This window comes from Saccostrea cucullata, unplaced genomic scaffold (genome assembly GCF_032062105.1).
Source record: "Saccostrea cucullata isolate Sc308-1 unplaced genomic scaffold, CSIRO_AGI_Scuc_v1 ctg680, whole genome shotgun sequence".
NCBI lineage: Eukaryota > Metazoa > Mollusca > Bivalvia > Ostreida > Ostreidae > Saccostrea > Saccostrea cuccullata.
This window is the reverse complement of record NW_026921337.1, coordinates 23852-31000: the sequence shown is the minus strand read 5'-3', so window position 1 is coordinate 31000 and position 7149 is coordinate 23852.

Sequence of the window (7149 nt, the reverse complement as noted above, 5' to 3'; positions counted from 1 at the left end):
ATGTTACAGAATGTAGGCCGGGTTATAAAACGTTTGTCTTAGGTATATTTTATGAATTGTTGGTAAAGATGTAGATTTTATCGCAAATATGTCATTGAAAAATAATTTATGAGGAAAAGGTCCAGGGGTCTATATCGAAAGGGGGAGGGGGGTCATGTCCTCAAGCATCTGTGATCCTATGTCTGTTTGTAATGACCATCCTATAGACAATTAAGTGTGCGGCATTGTTTTCGTGTTTTGTAGACTGTTTTCTGATTTTTTTTAATATCAGAGCACAACTTATTTAGATAAGATTTTGTCTTTGTCTCTAACCAACCGATAGCTTTTGTTTATTTTTTAAGCTTCTTTAATTAAAGGTATATATCTTCCTTTTCTTCTGGCAGAGTTGTGTCGATCTTAAGGCTTAAATATAAATAAATCAAGTGTCAAATCTTAATTTCTGTCAGTTTTGATATGTGTCATCGTTTCGGCTCTGATCGTAGAGTCTAATTGTTTCTGTGATAATTTTTTAAACCTATTTTGTTATTATTAAAACAATACATTATTATTAACAAAATTATTACAAAAATAATATTGCCCGTGTCTCTGATTCTCAACCATGATTTTGGTGCACTATATGCCATAGGTTTTTTTTCTTTGACGTTGGCATTTAGATCTTCCGTATAGGATAGGATTAATACAGAAGACACCACAGAAGGGGGTATTCCCTCATTTTTTTCCAAACAAAATCTGAACTTACTTTTTAAATTAATTTAGCAGTAAAAAACATTAATTCAGAATTGTTAATTATGTTAATTCATAGGCAGGTCGGCCTCTCGCTACATTTTTTCTGCAGTGTAGTTTTTTTTCCAATGTCTTGGAACATCTAGGCCTAGTTTACTTTCCTTTTAATGAAAACTGCTAACTTCTTTAGAGAGGGTAACGAAAGACAACTCCGCTTGAAGGGTATGAACTTTGACTGCAATTAGTAACACCCGCTGTAACCCTTTCGACGCCAAATAACGTTACGACTATAACGTCAAGGATGCCATACTATGACGTCAACTAATACGTAAAATAGTTGCGTCAGAAAAAAAGCGTCAAATTGATTATGAAAAAGCACCTGTTTAACCAAGGTCAAAGGGTGTAAGGAAAATGCTTATAAAAGAATCATATTTATTCCAATAATTGTAATATCAGTACAATAAAGTAAGCAAACATTAATCCTATAGCTAGCAATTGCAAGGAAAGAATTTAGATGGAGCAAAAGAGACCCCAACTCTTTTTAAATTAATATTTATACTAAATGATTATGTTATTAATTTATAACTGCCGTATACTAGAAAACAGACCCTTATGTAACCTGGTTACTTTCTTAATGCAAATATGCATAACTTAATAACTTTTAAATATACAATTTATCTCATTTTTCCAGTATTTTTTAAGAATCTTCAAAACAAACTTGGCGTGACTCAATGATAATGTAATTTGTCGTTACGGTCGGGTCTCGAACTCAGTACGTTTCTAAACATTACCAACATTTTTAAGTACAATTTTTATTGTGTTGATACAATGCCTCTCCCCAAATACCATGAAAAAAGAGAGAAGTCAAGTCCAAAAATTAGGGCACCGCGGGCCATCCCCTCGCAAAAAAATCGATTCCGATATACAAAAATAAATATAACTTTCATGTAAATGAACTCATGGTTTATAAAATTTGTTCTTCCGGGTTAAATCATAAGATGATAATAAAATCTTTTCTACTACCATGCGGAGAAACATAAAACACCAGGCTTATTTACATAATGAAGTTTTGTTTTGAGAAAGTTTATTCCACATGTAAAAATTAAATATCATTAATTATATTTATATTCATTGGGTTTTTTTTCTCAAGTAAATCAGACTGTATCAAAAGCAGTAATGATAGTAATGCTGCTGAACTGAGGAATAGTAGATCGACGTTTATGTCAGGGTTTTTTTGTTTGGGGGGGGGGGGAGGAGGGGTTAACACTTGGACACAACAATCGAACATTATCTCAAAAACGTTATAGAAATTGGTTTCTGTAATACAGATTCCAAATGTCGGAATGACTTGGCCATTCGCGATCATATTCCCAACTACAAATTCTCACCTGCTTGACAGAAAAATATAGCGGAGAGTTACATTTCATGCTTTAGAATATGAGCTCGACTTCTAATCTTACGAAAAATTAAATTGTATCATTACGCATGGTTTGAAATAATGAACTTTCTAAAGTCCTGAAATTGATCATAACGCGTCAGAGTAATCAATAATAATGTCTATTTAACGATTGTCTGGATTCCAACTCAGATTTATGAAAAGTTCTAAAATAAAAAAAATGCATAGTTTGATCAATGATAGGTGTATTGCAGTTATTTGACGAAATCTTCATGTATAGTGTACATGTATTTGATTAAGGAAACACTGTCTAGTTAGTATAATATGCCAGGGCATCAACGATAATTGATGCCCGAAGCGTACTATACTAACTAGACAGTGATTCCTTATATTACCATTTCATTATGAAATAAAATTGTAGATTTAGATTTTTAAAATGTAGACATGGATTTAAATAACATGAGGACTCCCATACCAATTTCAAAAGTCCTCGCCCACTGACGTCAATACAAAGACAGCTGCACGAGATTTCCATGCATATTTGGCCAACTTAGCTATTGACCTGCCTAATTAACATTCCGGTAGAATTGTCAAGAAATCAACTCCACTAACTTTCAAAGAGTTATCACAGAGAAAAAAATTGAAATGGAAATGTAATGGCATCAGCTTACCTGCATGCAATCGCGGCTTTTCATTTTTAGGTAAATTGTGTTGAAATGTACGTATTTATATATTTCTAAAGCAATAATTAATTAATTCGTTTAGCACTAGTGTTAATATTTGTTTTTGTATGAGGCCATGCAGATAGGTATATCCTTTAATACTACGGCTCTAATTGGACTCTCTTCAAAGGCATCTCAACCATTTTGTTAATACAATGTTGCATCTCAAACATTTTGTAGATACAATGTTACACTATTTCGGAATCTCGAAGTTACAGAACATGACTTGTAATATTGCATGCTAAGGCAATTTTTTATCTTTTGTTTGTTTAGCGTCCACACTAAAGTTAAAAAAAAATCTTTCTATCTGAATAAAAAACACATAATGAAATGGAAAAGCACAAGATGAGGAATTTCTCATCATCATCTGGGAATATACATTGTATCAAATATAAACTACTAGTGTAGCGAAATAAACATTTTTGATACACAAACAAGGGGTGCCGATCTCAAAGAGTTAACTGTTTGGCAAACTTTTGTATTTGTACATTTTCATAGTGTGTTTGTTTTCAAATATACCTAAAAACTAATTCCGAGTCGTCCGCTAACGCAAAACATAGAGATTTTTTTGAAAAACCTTAAGGCTCATAAACCCTCTGCTCACTTATATAAAATGTTGCTTTAATTATAACCTTTATGATTTTCCAAAAAAAGTTCATAAAAGATATATATATGTAATTATAGACATCTATGTCATTTAGATTTATCTCTCTTATCAGAGTATCGATGTACCTTAAGACACAGGCGGGGAGAGTTAAAACTCGCCATCCATGATTTCAATGTTAAAGTCATAGGCGTCGGAACCGGGGGGGGGGGGGGGGGGGGGCTAGGGGCTTAGCCCCCCCTTTTTTCCAGATACATGTATATACTTAGTATAGACATTGAACATTGCTTCGTAAGATCCCCCCTTACTTTCCACAGATACGTCGCAGTATAGGTTAAAAATAGGGAAAGTGGTGGGGTTGGGAAAAAATTTGGTACTGAAGTTCGAACCTACCCCCCACCCCCACCCCCCATCCTCCCATGAAATAGGATTTTCGTGTTTGAGAAATTTAATTTCCCTTTTTTTTGCTTGCCATTCTTTTTTTTTTTTTTTTTTGAAGTTATAAAAAATTTTCTTTACACTTACCCCCCCCCCCCACTTTCAATTTGCTTCCGACGCCAATGAAAGTGGCAATTTTATATGTTAATTGCTGATTTAACATGAATTAAATAGAAAGGCCATCTTTCAACTAATGTTTGATAGTCCTCTCCCGACTCTGGTTAAAATGAATGAGTCGCTAGGTAGTTGGTATTTTTTTCTTAAAAACTTAACCATATGAGTTATCGGGATAAGACCTAACAAATCATGTCCTGGCATATTAAAACAAAGTTTTGAGTCGGGACATTTTTAGTTCATCGGTCGGGAGAGTGCAACTTTTTTTGGAGATGGCCTCTGGTTGCTTTTATTTTCCATTTTTCCAATAATGTATAGGGCCTAGCTTATTTTTTTAGGACGCCCAAAAATCTTTATAGTGGATAGCTCGACATGTTTGCTTAATAAAATGTTACTTTTCAGAATTTATTACATATCAAAACTAAGCTTATTGAACATGATTAATAGCTCCACCTGATTGACAATAACGAAAATTAAAAATAGAAAATGAAACTAGAGGTACTGTGAGCAATGAGCTCACTAAATTATACCCCCTGCCTCCCATATGAATACAATGGCAGTGTCCATGTTTTGCTCTGGAAAATCAAAAATATACGTCAGATCAAAAAGTAAAATAGGAGGTGCACAATGGCAATATATAATTAAGAATCTGTGAAAGTTTCATTAAATTTCCTTCAGTAGTATGAGAGGAGTTGCGGATAAGAGATGGGTACCCCAAAGCGTAACAGACGGACGGACGGACAGACAGACGGACGGAAATACCGATTACTATATACCCTCCCACTTTTCAAGCGGGGGGTATAATAATTTCAATATCTCAGGTCTCAAAACTTGAAACTTTAAAAAGAAAATACTAGGCTATAGTGATTTTTATACCCCCCGCTTGAAAAGCAAGAGGGTATATAGTAATCGGTATTTCCGTCCGTCTGTACGTCCAGCCGTCCGTCCGTCCAGCTGTCCGTCCGTCCTTCCGTCTGTCCGTCCGTCCGTCTGTTACGCTTTTGGGTACCCATCTCTTATCCGCAACTCCTCTCATACCACAGAAGGAAATTTAATGAAACTTTCACAGAATCTTTATTACACATTGCCATTGTGCACCTCCTATTTTACTTTTTGATCTGACATATATTTTGGATTTTCCAGAGCAAAACATGGATACTGCCAATATATTCATATGGGAGGCGGGGGGTATCATTTAGTGAGCTCATTGCTCACAGTACCTCTAGTTTTTTATACCCCCCGCTTGAAAAGCGGGAGGGTATATAGTAATCGGTATTCCGTCCATATTTATACCCCCGCTTGAAAAGCGGGAGGGTATATAGTAATCGGTATTTCCGTCCGTCTGTACGTCTGTCCGTCCGTCCGTCCGTCCTTCCGTCTGTCCGTCCGTCCGTCTGTTACGCTTTGGGGTACCCATCTCTTATCCGCAACTCCTCTCATACCACTGAAGGAAATTTAATGAAACTTTCACAGAATCTTTATTACATATTGCCATTGTGCACCTCCTATTTTACTTTTTGATCTGACATATATTTTGGATTTTCCAGAGCAAAACATGGATACTGCCAATATATTCATATGGGAGGCGGGGGGTATCATTTAGTGAGCTCATTGCTCACAGTACCTCTAGTTTTTTTTTTTGGGGGGGGGGGGGGGGGGGGTCGTTAGGTAGCTGGAAGCTGAAAACAAATCAGTTCTTAATTTAGTCTCAGATCTCAAAAGATGTCGTCATATCAATATTAATTAATCTTCTTTAAGAACATCGCAAGCGCCTGTGGATTATCAATAGATCATATTGTCTTTTCAGCCTAGTCTATTGTTGTTTCTTTTGTTGACATATTTTAAGCATAAAATCATTGTCGGTATTATGCTAATAAAAATAAATAAATAAATACTGCGTGTATCTAGATGTATTTTATTTCTAAAAATTGTTGCAAGTTCAATACAATTTAAAAGTGACTTTTGATCGGAAGATTTCAACATTAATATCAGTGACTGCTGTTTTTAAATATATTTAATCTATTATTTCAATTTATTTTTAAAAGTCTTATTTTTTGAATGATAAATATATTTTATAAAGACAAGATGTATATTCACAGATCTCTCGCTCTCTCAATCGATCGATCGATAAAATATTTATATGCATGTAAGTATCGCCAGGGGAAACTAGAGGTACTGTGAGCAATGGGCTCACTAAATGATACCCCCGCCTCCCATATGTGTATAAATGGCAGTGTCCATGTTTTGCTATGGGAAACCCAAAATATGTGTCGGATCAAAAAGTAAAATAGGAGGTGCACAATGGCAATATGTAATAAAGACTCTGTGAAAGTTTCATCAAATTTCATTCAGTGGTATAAGAGGAGTTGCGGATAAGAGATGGGTACCCCAAAGCGTAACAGACGGACGGACGGACAGACGTACAGACGGACGGACGGACAGATGGACGGACGGACGGAATTAACGATTACTATATACCCTCCCGCTTTTCAAGCGGGGGGTATAATAAGTGTAAACTGTCCAAGGACTATGGATCATTAAAAAAACTTATGCTATGGCGCGCCAAATTTTACAACGCTAGCGTACTCCTAAACCTACGTCATAATTTAACGTCAATGTAAAGAAATATGACGTCGTATTTAGACCAGTACCAATTTAAAAATAAAGGCCCATACTTGTGTCAAAATTTAGATATTACTGTGTTTAATTTAAACTGAGATAAATGATAAATAAACGAAAAAGTTAAACATGTATTACAAAGCGACATTTTTGTCGGTTTGGCGTTGACACAGTAAACATTCCGCATTTACAACCAATGAGAATTTAGATAATCAAACGTAAACATTACTTTGAAAGATTTGGTGGAAGCAACATGTGCTAGTACATGTACACGTATCCATGTGAAAAGGTTTGTAAACAACAAATGAAATTGTGGAATATACGGTATTACATAAATATATGCATGATCACTTAAATAATGAAGTGAAATTTGAAATATAAGACAAAAATGCATATGAAAAAAGTCCATTCCAGCTGTCATAATACAGTAGGAAATTCGAAAATCACCTATCCAAGTGAGCCTGTCCTTAACTGATCATCATAATTAACTTCTTAAATAACTGTTAATGGTAATTTATCGCTATGTATATACA